Raw genomic sequence first — 12,848 nt, 5'->3', positions numbered from 1 at the left:
GTTTCTACGGACACTAATAACCCTATAACTTTTGTCACAATCTTTTCACATGAATATGACTCCAGAAAGGAGATTACTTCAAAATATTTGCAGTTTTGGATGCTGATTCAGATCTTGTGCTTATATTGTCTGCGGGCTGCAGGTTTTCTAGTTGCCATTCCCAAACTTTGGGTAATATTCTATCTCCAATCCTATTTTCATCTTCTGGTTATAAGAAGACATGGTTGCATGTCCAGGGCTCATATATTTGTGGCTCAAGCACCTGCCTTTTCTGTACCAAGCCTAGCAACAAGCATAGAACTATTGTGGCTTGTGCCACAGGTAAAGAGTTCACAAGTCATAATTATGTCCATTATGGTTCCTCTAATGTTGTCTATACTATAGAATGTACTCTGTGCAAACTCCAATATATGTGATGAACAACACTTTCGCTACGAGCTAGCTAGAATTAGTGAGCATTATCACAGGGCTTCCTATGTAAAAAGGGTCTGTTTAATGCCTCTAAGCACTTTAAACACATTAATGCAGGCAATGTTGACTCTTTGAACTTTTGTGGTTTGGAGAAAATTGGAGTCTCTCCGGAAGCTCCTTGAAAAAGAGGTCTGGTGGATCTTTAATTCCCATTTAAATTTTGGAGCTGTGACAAAGGCAGTTTGCCAAAATGTGTCAGTCCCTTGTATTCTTTTAACCTGTACCAATAAATCATTTTCATAAGGAGTTGGAGTGGTGGCTTCTTTTACAGAATAGTGAAACGACCTTAGGTTGGGGAGTATGGTTGGTATAAAATTGCCAGAGTTGATGATGGTGTATCGATGGTTTGAGACTGGTATTTAGAAAATGCAAGATAAGTAGGAATAGTAAAAAAATCATTGGAGGGTATATAGAAGGTGGACATCAGTTCAGAAAAAGGTTTAGGTCTGATGTTATGGATAAGATCCTCCACCAGGCAGATAACAGATTCCCTCCAAGACCTTGTTTGTAAATGTGAGATAAGAAATGCTAACGCTGCCAGTGGAGTTAATATACTAGCGTTAGGTTTGGGATATAATGAGCTATGTGCAAAAACTCTCCAGGCTTTTAGGGATGCCTGAACTGTAGGAGGGAAATGATAAAAGATTTAAGGGAGACCAAATGTCTGCTAAGAGGAGTGGTTTGAAATCCGTAGCTCTAGTGTTAATTCCATATCTACCTATAAAATGTCTGGGGAATGGTGAAACCGATGTTTCATTTGGGTAGGCAGGGAAGAATAATAGTAGCCCCAAAGGTCCACAACGCCAACTCCTCCAGCCTTTTTGTGTTTGAGAAGAAGGGTGGTGGAGCACCGTGCTTCTTTGTTTTGTCATACAAACTTTTTGAGAAGGCCATTAAGAGAGTGAATGTACTCTTTGTTGATAGGTATGGAAAGAGTCCTAAAGAGGTGAAATATTTGGGGTAGGATCATCATTTTAAAGGTAGATAGCTTACCCATGTATGTTAGTTTGCATCAGGAGTATTGGTGAAGGTCCTTGGTCTCTTTTATAATGAGAGGTGCATAGTTCACTGCTGCCAGTTGGGAGAAAGAGGATGTTAACTCTGTCAGCCTACCTCTCCTCGTGTGTTCAGACTAAGAAACCAGCCACTCTCACTTGGCTGTTTTTATAACCTCTCCTCTAAGCATGGCTCCACCCCAGGCCCTATCAGGGAACCCTATTTTAACCTGTGCACTGCAAGCCATAGGTGCTGATCAACCATTGTGTATTCATTGTGTGTTTGGCTTCCTGTTTCCTGCTTTCTGTGTGCTCTTGGTGTGTTCTTAACTATTCCTGTCTGCTTGTGACCCTGACCTTTTTAGCGTGTCCCCGACTATCCCTGTTTGCCTGTGACCCTGAACCTTTGGCGGGTACTCTGTTGTCCCTGTCTTCTAGTCGCCCTGACCTCTGCCTTATCTCTTTACTCTCCTTCTTGTTCCTGCCTGCTGCTTCCTTCTCCTGTTGTCTACCGTGAGTGTGAGCTGTGAGACCCTAGGGGCTGTGACCTTTAGCCAGACTGCAGTGCAGTCCATCCTCACCCCTAGAGGCTCTGGCGAACATCTGCAGGCTCTTAGACTCTGCGCCCTGTGGAATCTATGCTCTAGCTCCCACTGGGATCTGTGCTAGTGATCTAGTAGACCTGCTTCCTGAACCTCCCTGGGTACTATCTACAGCAGTCAGTCCAAGGGTTCACTATCTTAGCAGTGCACTTCTGACTCCTACAGAGTGCATCTGTCCCCTGGTCTCATGTGACCTGACAGTTTTATCAGCCAGGGACCCAGCTGATGTGCAGGTGATCCGTTGCAGGACCTAGTTTGCAGACTTGAGACCCAGGAATCGCATTAGACCCAGGTGATGCGATTCCTTCAGGATTTGGCCTCCCGTTTTGAACAGGTTCAGGCCTCATTAGGATCCCCGGTTCAACAACCTCAACCGCTATCTGCTGCTGTACCTATAGCACCAGTCGCAGCCACACATTCATTACAACTGCCAGCTCTGGGGACTCCAAGGCCTGCAGGGGGTTCCTTAGCCAGTGCACAGTTCATTTTGAACTCCAGCCCCAAAACTTCCTGTCCGATCGAGTGAAGGTAGCCTATATTATATCCCTCCTGTCCGGCGAGGCAGCTTGGGCTGCTCCTCTGTAGGAACTGAATAATCCAGTGGTTTCTAGCCTGTCTGATTTCTTGAAACTTTTTCAGAATAGCTTTGAGGAACCGGGTCGTGTCTCCTCAGTGGCCAGTGCTCTTTTACGTCTCCATCAAGAGTCTACTTCTGTGGGACAGCATGCTCTTCAGTTCTGTACCCTCACGGCTGAATTGAGATGGAATAATGAGGCCCTAGTTGCCACCTTTTTACATGGCCTCTCTGATAGAGTGAAGGATGAATTAGCAGGAATAATCCTCCCTGCTGATCTGGAGGGTGTCATCAACTTTGATATATTTGATTGATATTCGCTTTCAGGAGAGGGCCCTGGAGAAAAAGATGCCAGCACTCCCCGTTCTTTAGGCAGCCTGAGTTCCCTGTCCCTTCTCTTCGACCCGAAGAGTACCCCCTGCCTGCTGAGGAACCTATGCAGCTGGGCCGGTCCAAGTTAGCTCCCGAAGAACGTGCTAGGTGCAGAACTCTGGGCCTGTGCCTCTACTGTGGGGTCAATGGTAATTTTTGTGACACTTGTTCTCTTCATCCAGAAAAATGCTATGGGCTAATACATCTGGAAGGTGGAGTATTAGACCCTTAGATATCACCTTCACCTTCTTGTCTTCTCCTTTCTGTATTCCTTCATGTCAGCGCTTCCTCTCGTTTGGTCTCAGCACATCTGGATTCCGGAGCCACTGGCAATTTCATGGATTGGAAAACTGCATCTTCCACAAGACTTACCCTTTTGCCCCTTACAACTCCATTGGTGGTCTTGGCGATTGATGGTACTGTTCTCCCAGGGGGCCCTATCTGATTCCAGACCCTACCTGTTAAGATGTCAGTAGGGACACTCCACCAGGAGTAGATATTCTTCCTTGTCTTGCCTATGGCTTCATCTCCTATCATATTAGGTCTTCCTTGGTTACGGCTCCATTCTCCACATGTTGACTGGACTGCTGGACAGATCCTAGCTTGGGGTTCCTCCTGTTCCTTGTCCTGCCTACTCAAAGTTACCCCAAAAGAGAAACTTCCTGTTGCCACCATCCCAGTATCTTCTGCTCTTCCCGCTGTATATAGCGATTTCTGGGATGTGTCCTGCAATAGTCAGACTGATGCACTCTCTAGATCATGTGGCACTCTGGATGAGGAGCTCACCTATGAACCTGAGCCGATCATTCACTTCAGTAGGAATAACCATTTACCTTTGCTTGTCCCTAAACTCACTTGGACGCACAGCCAGGCTAACTTGTCCGCAAGTTCCACAGTCACTACGCCCTGTGATGCAATTGAGATAGTCGTTACACCTGGCGATACTATTCAGTCAGACTTTGCACCAGTTATGCCAGTCCAGCCCATGCCCAATGAGCTTCCTGCTTCTTGTTCAGGACCTTCTGTAACCTGGCCTCACCCTACTGCTACTACTACTTGTTTATGAGGCTCAAGCCATCCTTTGGATAGACTAGCTCATTCGGCCAGGTGGGGTTTTCAATCTTTTTCTCAGGGCTGTCTGCATTCTGTTTGTGTTTCAGCTATCCAGCTTGACTCTTGTGACACGTCACCTTCTAACCAACCTGAACTCAGGGATCAACTAACCTCTGCTCGGTCTGATGGTCCTGTGCTGGATGTCCATCTTTAAGGGTCTGGTGGACCCTGCTCAGACTCCTGATGGTCTTCTCATGCCCTTAGCCATTGTTAAAAAGCCTTTAGTCTTCAATAAGTCCCCTCATCCTCTCTCTACTAGGGATGGCCTCGCGGTTCGCCGGGGGGTGGTTCACGGCAAATTTTGCGTGTTTGCGATTCACCCGATCGGCGGACTATTGCCGATGTTTGCCCGGTGGACATATGTGTTTACAATGTGAAAGAACTTTGACCCATGATGACACATCCATCATGGGGTACAGGACAGCCAATTGAGACATTTCAGCACATGGACAATTGGACATTCCCCCTACCTTATAAATAGACCTGATCTGGCGGCCATTTTACATTCTGTCTTTTGTCAGTGTAGGGAGAGGTTGCTGTGTGGAGCAGGGACAGACTATAGTGACACAAATCGCTAGCTATTAGGTCCACAAAAGTCTTTTTAAGGACTGGTATAGGTGTAGTACAGTATATAGGGTTCAGTGCACTGCTGTGCTGGTGATTGCAGCAGCCTGTCTTTTGTCAGTGTAGGGACAGGACTGTGTGCAGCAGGGACAGTCAATTTAATCACTAGCTAGCTATTACTTTTAGGTCCACAAAGGTCCTTTTAAGGACTGGTATAGGTGTACAATATATAGGGTGCTGGTGCATTGCTGTGCTGCAAATTACTGCTCGTTTCTGCAGCTGTCTTTTATCAGTGTAGGGACTGAGGGACAGTCTGCAAATCACTAGCTACTAGGTCCACAAAGGTCCCTTTAAGGACTGGTATAGGTGTACAATATATAGGGTTGTGGTGCACTGTTGCTGACTGCTGCCCTATTCTGCAGCAGTCTTTTATCAGTGTAGGGACTGAGGGAGAGTCTGCAAATCACTAGCTACTAGGTCCACAAAGGTCCTAAGGACTGGTATAGGTGTACTATATGGTGTGCAGTATATAGGTGTGTAATACACGTATAAAATATTTGCACATATAGAAAGCATAGTATAGTGCATTTCCACTGTGCAGCATTGTGACTGTTGAGCGGTTCTGCAGCGATACTACAAAGAGTGACAAACGCAATTAAAAAAAAGTATTATAACTGGTGTGATAGACCAGTGGCCCCCAAAATCGACGGATTGAAGCAGGGTGTTATATACCTTCTTCCACATACATACTGCACTTCTCTAGAGATTTTTGTCACAGGGTCATTTAAAAAATGACAGGCAGAGGAAGAGGCATGCCCTTCCGCAGGGGTGGTAGGGATAGGGCAGGAGCAACAGGCTTGAGCCAAAGTGGCAAATTGCAGAAGGTGCGTGCGATTACGTCAAAGGACGCACCAGACTTGGTTGAGTGGCTCACTCAGCCTTACTCTTCTGCACCCTCCTCATCCTCTCGATCTGCACCCTCTTCTTCACTCTCTGCTGTGTGCACCCCCAAAGACACTACCACCAACACCACCACCATATACCTTTCCGCAGGAATTATTTTCCGATCCATATCAAGACATTTCCAATGCGCAGCAACTCTTGGCATTGGATCAGGAAGAGGAGGTAGCCACAGTACCCAGATCAGCCCAAGGAGGAGGTTGGTCCCCACTGTGGCTGCCTACTCCGAGATCTCTAATTATAGTGGTGGGGAAGGTGACGTCGATGATGACGTGTCAAGTTATGTCATGTGGGTGCCCACAAGAGAGGAAGAGGAGGGTAATTCAGAGCGAGATATGTACCAGCAGATAGGGAGGAGAAGCAGGAAGAACTTAGATTGCACGGGAGGGACAAAGTAGACTGTTAATGTATCAGGAGCGAGGCATCAACCATGTACGGTCACATCTGGCGCTCCCAGGACACCGGCACATGGCTCCGCAGTGTGGGCTTTTTTTAACGTGCCCGCTGCTGAAAATAGTGTTGCCATCTGCAATCTTTGCAGTCAACGCATAAGTCGCGGAAGCCCAATACTCACCTAGGGACAACCGCCTTAAGAAGGCACATGAGCTGCCATCACCGAGCCCAGTGGGAGCAACGGAACCCACAAAGCCATACTCCAGGCTCTCACCGTATAGCCTCGTCTTCTACTTCTCCTTCTCCTCTCTCCTCACAATTGTCCTTCACTCCACCTTCCATCACGCCATCCTCACGATTTTCTGGAAAAAGGCAGGCTTCCGTGGGCCAAATGTTTGAGCGTAAAAAAATGATGACGTCTGATAACCCTCTTGCCCAATGGTTGACGGCTGGCTTGTCAGAACTGATAGCCCGCCAACTACTGCCATATAAACTGGTGGACTCAGAGGCCTTTCGAAAATTTGTGGCCATTGGAACACCACAATGAAAGGTCCCAGGAAGGAAGTATTTCTCACAGAAGGGCATCCCAGAGCTATATGGCCATGTTCAGCGGCAAGTGAATGTATCTCTGGCACACAGTGTCGGTGCCAAGATACATCTGACCACAGACACATGGTCTAGCAAACACGGGCAGGGAAGGTATATCACTTTTACTGCCTACTGGGTGAACCTTCTGATGGCCGTCAAGCATGTAACCCATGGCACCCGTGTAGATTTGGTTTTACCGCCACAGATTGCATGCAGGCCTGGCTCTTCTTCTCCTCCTCCTTCTTCATCCTCCTCCCTCTCCTCCTCGGGTGACTCCTCCGTTTCCGCTGCTAGCGTCTCTTCCGCTGCGCCGCCCAAGCTCCCCAGAACCTATTCGACATGCCAGGTGAGACATTGCCATGCTGTCCTGCGTCTGTTGTGCCTCGAAGCCAAGAGCCACACTGGCCCTGCACTCCTTTCAGCTTTGCGTTCACAGGCAGATCAGTGGCTAACACCGCTCAATTTGACAGTTGGTAAAGTGGTGTGTGACAACAGTGCCATTCTGCTTAGCACATTGAAACAGGGCAAAATTATGCATGTGCCATGCATGGCACACGTCTTAAACCTGGTCGTGCAGCGATTCGTTGTCAAATACCCTGGGGTCCAGGACATCTTGCGGCAGGCAAGGAAAATCTCGGCCCATTTCAGAAGATCTTACACGGCCATGACTCGCCTTGCTGACATTCAGCGGCGACACAATCTGCCGGTCAGACTTCTTATTTGTGATTACCCGATGCGATGGAACTCAACCTTCTATATGCTGGATAGGCTGCTCCAGCAGAAACGTGCAGTTAACGTCTACCTGTACGAACTCTGCACCAGAACAGGTTCTGGGGAGCTGTATTTTTTTTCACCATGCCAGTGGCTGCTTATGCGCAACGCATGCAGACTTCTGCAGCCATTTGATGAGATCACCAAACTGGTCAGTCGCAGCCATGACGCCATCAGTGACATGGTACCTTATGCCTTCTTTATGGAGCGTGCATTGCGTCGTGTTATTGATCAAGCCGTGGAGGAGCAGTAGCGGGAAGATGAGGAAGTCGCAATGCTGGATGAATTCCCGGGGGGGGCTACTCTATCTGAGACAAGTCAACAACAGGAGTCTGAAGAGGAGTCAGAGGAGGATGGTGCCGTGGCGGATGAGGAGGAGCAAGCAGAGCATGGACATTATCCTGGATGATGAGCAGGAGCCAATTTAGTGCAAATGGGGGCCTTCATGCTCCAGTGTTTTAACAGGGACCCCCGTATAAAAAGCATAGGGGTCAAGGACCAGTACTGGGTGGCAACGTACTTAGACCCCCGGTACAAACACAAAATGGCAGAAATGTTACCACCGTCACAGAGGGCTGTCAGAATGGAGCACTTCCAGGCCTTACTTCGAGAAATGCTGCATTCTGCTTTTGCGTGCGCTGGCAGAGGAGGAATTCCCACTCCCAGAGAAAGAGTTGCGGGTACCAATCCAACAGCGCCTGCAAGAAGAGGGCAGTTTGAAGATGTGTTGGTGACTTCTGATATGAGGTCATTCTTTCAGCCGACCCATCAACAGGTGTCATCGGGATCCAGCATTAACGAACGCCTAGACTGACAGGTGTCCGACTACATCAGGTTAACGGCCGATGTGGACGCTCTGAGGAGTGATAAACCCCTGGACTACTGGGTGGGCAGGCTTGACCTCTGGGCATAGCTTGCCCAATTTTCAATGGAACTGTTGGCTTGCCCCTCGTCCAGTGTCCTGTCGAAAGGACGTTCAGCGCAGCAGGGGGGATCGTGACCTATAAACGCACTCGCCTAGCTCGCGACAGTATTGACTACCTCACATTTCTAAAAATGAATGAGGCATGGATCTCGGAGGAATTCAACACATGTGACCAGTAGACCATGTATATCTCTATAAACAATTTATTTAATCAAGCACACAGACCTTTTTTCTACTTTTGGCTCACTTCCTTGTACAAAAAAAGCACACCGTACTATATGCCCGTACCCTCCTGTTTTAAGAGGTTGAGTGGTGTCATATTTTTGGGGCCCAGCAGCGAGTTGCTGGTATCAGTGCTCTCTATCTTGGTGCTGGGGTTAGTGCTCTCTATCTCGGTGCTGGTGTCAGTGCTCTATATCACGGTGCTGGTTTCAGTGCTCTATATCACGGTGCTGGTGTCAGTGCTCTATATCACGATGCTGGTGTCAGTGCACTCTATCACGGTTCTGGTGTCAGTGCTCTCACGATGCTGGTGTCAGTGCACTCTATCACGGTGCTGGTGTCAGTGCTCTATATCACAGTGCTGGTGTCAGTGCACTCTATCACGGTGCTGGTGTCAGTGCTTTATATCACGGTCCTGGTGTCAGTGCTCTATATCACAGTGCTGGTGTCAGTGCACTCTATCACGGTGCTGGTGTCAGTGCACTCTATCCCGGTGCTGATGTCAGTGCACTCTATCACGGTGCTGATGTCAGTGCACTCTATCACGATGCTGGTGTCAGTGCTCTATATCACGGTGCTGGTGTCAGTGCACTCTATCACGGTGCTGGTGTCAGTGCTCTATATCACGGTGCTGGTGTCAGTGCACTCTATCACGGTGCTGGTGCCAGTGCTCTATATCACGTTGCTGGTGTCAGTGCTCTATATCACGGTGCTGGTGTCATTGCTCTATATCACGGTGCTGGTGTCAGTACACTCTATCACGGTGCTGGTGTCAGTGCACTCTATCACGGTGCTGATGTCAGTGCTCTATATCACGGTGCTGGCGTCAGTGCTCTATATCACGGTGCTGGCGTCAATGCACTCTATCACGGTGCTGGTGTCAGTGCTCTATATCACGGTGCTGGTGTCAGTGCACTCTATCACGGTGCTGGTGTCAGTGCTCTCTATCACGGTGCTGGTGATCATCTCCTGCACCCTCTTCATAGCTTACCCTGACCTTTCCTCTCCTCCATTGCCTTCATGCGCTCCTGAGTCCTGAATTGTCAAAATTTCACAGATAAAAAAAGAATGCTAGTCGTTGTCGATCCCAGATTCACTGAATACTTTTGTTATGTCAGTGGCCATGTGGTGGGACTATGTGTGCACAGCTAGTATTTTGTGGCACAAAATATGACCTGTAGGTTTTTAAAGTTCGCTAGCCATTGAAGTCAACGGGGTCCGCCGCGAACTTTCGGCCGCGTTCACGGTTTGCGTTCACAAAATGTCCCGTCGGAAGTTCGTCCCTCTCTACTCTCTACCTCGGTTCCAGTCTCTGAGGATAATCTAAAGTATGAGGTTAGTCAAGTTCTGGATTCCCGGCACCATAGAGGCATTCTTCAGTACCTCATACATTGGTCCTGAGGAGAGGTCTTGGATCACTGCATCTGAGATCTTTGCAACTAGTGTGTTGAGGGGGTTTCATCTGGAGTTTCCCTTTATGCCTGGGCCCAGATGGGGGGGGGCTCGTAAGTCAGTTCCTGCTCCATTTCCATGAACCCTACTCCATTCCTAGGGTCCATTCTTAGCGGTGCACTTCCGACTCCTATGGAGTGCATCTGTCACCTGGTCTCAGTTGACCTGACACTAAGTAGGGCTTACTTATATCTTCCCATGTATAAAGCAAATAAGCAGTAATTTGGTTTCTAGTATGTTTGGGGACTCTTAAGTCTAATATAAGAGATTTAGTGTAGTTCACTTTATAGTATGATGCATTACTAAATAAAGTGAGTAGGAAAAGGTTGGAGAGGCCGGAGGAGTAGACCTGTGCAGAGGGAGTGGAATATAGAGCTAACATAGACAAAAGGATGTGCCTGGAAAAACTTAAGTTTGAGCAGTATTTTTCCATGTATAACCAATGAACACAGTTGAACGCCTTCTCCGCATCTATAGTCAAGAGGAGAGAAGGCGTTCCACTAGATTCTGCATAGTCAAGTAAGTTTAATATGCACCTGGTCACGCCAGATGCCTGTCGTTCCTTTGTGAATCCCATTTGGTCAGGACCAATCAGGGTAGAGGGAACATCCAAAAGATGCTTTGCTAAAATTTTGGCATAAACCTTTACAAAGAAACAGGCCTAAAGTTGGCAGGAGTATTAGGTTCCTTGCCAGGTTTAGACAGGATGACAATATTGGCTGACAACATCTCCATGGGAAAGGATGCTTTATTAACTGCTTCTGAAAAAATTCTTGTCATGTTCGGGGCTAAAGTTTTGGCAAAGCACTGATAGAATTTATTTGTAAGACCATCAGGACCTGGGGATTTGCCAGTAGGCAGGGATTTAATTGGTGTGGCTATTTTGCCATCTGTAAAGAAAGAATTCAAGAGTTTCGAATGGTCAGACTATAAAGCTTGGAGGTTAATTTGTTTTAAGAAATTATCAATGTCATCAGCATTAGGCTGGAGTGTTGTAGTGTCCTCTTTTAGATTGTACAGCACTTTGTAATAATCAGCAAAGGCATCAGCTATATGTTAAGGGTTGCTGAGATTTTACTTTGTAAATGGATGATTAATGAATGGTCACCTGGATTTAGCATTACATGCTTTTAGTCTGCATGCCAATAACTTCTCAGCTCTATTATTATTATTAGCATAATCATGCAATTTGAGGTACTTCAAATAATGATCATATTGCAAGCATAGGAGCATCCTTAGCTCGTATCATAAAGAAACCAGAATAGCTGAGTCAGATTTAGAGGTTGATTGCTTATTTTTATTTTCTAGGTCATGTATATATTTTAACCACTTCAGCTCCGGAGGATTTTACCCCCTTCCTTACCAGAGCACTTTTTGCAATTTGGCACTGCGTTGCTTTAACTGACAATTTTGCGGTCATGCGACGTTGCACCCAAACAAAATTGACGTCTTTTTTTTCCCACAAATAGAGCTTTATTTTGGGGGCATTTGATCACCTCTGCGGTTTTTATTTTTTGCGCTATAAACAAAAAAAAGAGCGACAATTTTGAAAAAAACACAATATTTTTTGCTTTTTGCTATAATAAATATCCCATTAAAAAAAAAAAAAAAAAATGAATTTGTTCCTCAGTTTAGGCCGATACGTATTCTTCTACATATTTTTCGTAAAATAAAAAAAAACACAATAAGCGTATATTGATTGGTTTGTGCAAAAGTTATAGCATCTACAAAATAGGGGCTAGATTTATGAAATTTTTTTTTTTTACTAGTAATGTCGGTGATCTGCAATTTTTTTCCATGACTGCGACATTATGGCGGACACATCGGACACTTTTGACACATTTTTGGGACCATTCACATTTACACAGCGATCGGTGCTATAAAATTGCACTGATTACTGTGTAAATGTTACTGGCAGGGAAGGGGTTAACACCAGTGGGCGCTGCAGGGGTTAATATGTTCCCTATGGGAGTGATTCTAACTGTGGAGGGAGGGGAATCACAAGGGGAGGAGACCGATCGGTGTTCCCCTGTACTGGGAACACACCATCGGTCTCCTCTCCACTGACAGGATGTGGATCTGTGTGTTTACATACACAGATCCATGGTGTTCCCGGGCAATCGGGCACGTGCACCAGGTCCCGAGCGTGCCTACTAGATTGCCGGGAATGAGAGGACATCATATGACGCCCACCCAGGATGGGAGATCCCATCTGTTGGCGTCATATGACTATACCCCGGGGCTGAAGTGGTTAAGAGGGCCATGAGTTTGCTATTATATTGCTGTTTTGCTCTGACACTCATATGCAGGATGATCCTACTTATATAAGCTTTGTGGGCATTCCATAAAGAAAAGATACCTGTATCAGAAGAATCATTGGTAGTGAAGTAGTCATGGAGATGTATTAGCCTCAATCTATTTTCAGGGTTTTGAATAACTGAGTTATTGCACCGCCAAACAAACCTTGGAGGACAGCCATCCTTTTCCTCCATAATGAGTGATACCGCTGCGTGATCTGACCACATAATATCATAAATGGAGGAAGAAGAGGCCTGTTGTTGTAACCATCCATCAACAAAAATATAATCAATTCTGGAGTAGGAACGAAATCTAGAGGCGAAAAAGGTGTAGTCTTCTCCATTAAGGCATCTCCAGACATCATAATGTCCCTCAGTGTGGATGAAATCTCTTAGAGCTGGGCGGTAACCCTTGGACAATGAAGTAGCGTCCAGTTTAGGGTTGGCAACCCCGTTGAAATCTCTGCATAGTAGTAGGTGCCCAGTTTGCACCGCTTTAACTTTCCAATATAGTTTCTTAAAATTATTGTAAAACTTCTATTTTTTAAT

General features: G+C 46.5%; 1 protein-coding gene across 1 annotated transcript in view; it reads right to left on the bottom strand.

Moving 5' to 3' along the window:
* The window catches only part of LOC143959324 (voltage-dependent T-type calcium channel subunit alpha-1I-like), a gene marked incomplete at its 5' end in the record, with an annotated part of 1,279,315 nt that overhangs the window by 941,871 nt on the left and 324,596 nt on the right, over nucleotides 1-12,848 (bottom strand). The gene's annotated exons all lie outside the window — the stretch shown is intronic.

The sequence above is a fragment of the Lithobates pipiens genome, unplaced genomic scaffold, assembly GCF_037356315.1.
Source record: "Lithobates pipiens isolate NorthernLeopardFrog02 unplaced genomic scaffold, aLitPip1_a1.2 Scaffold_70, whole genome shotgun sequence".
Lineage (NCBI taxonomy): Eukaryota > Metazoa > Chordata > Amphibia > Anura > Ranidae > Lithobates > Lithobates pipiens.
The sequence above is the reverse complement of the archived record's forward strand: the minus strand, read 5'-3'. Positions and strand labels throughout refer to the sequence as shown.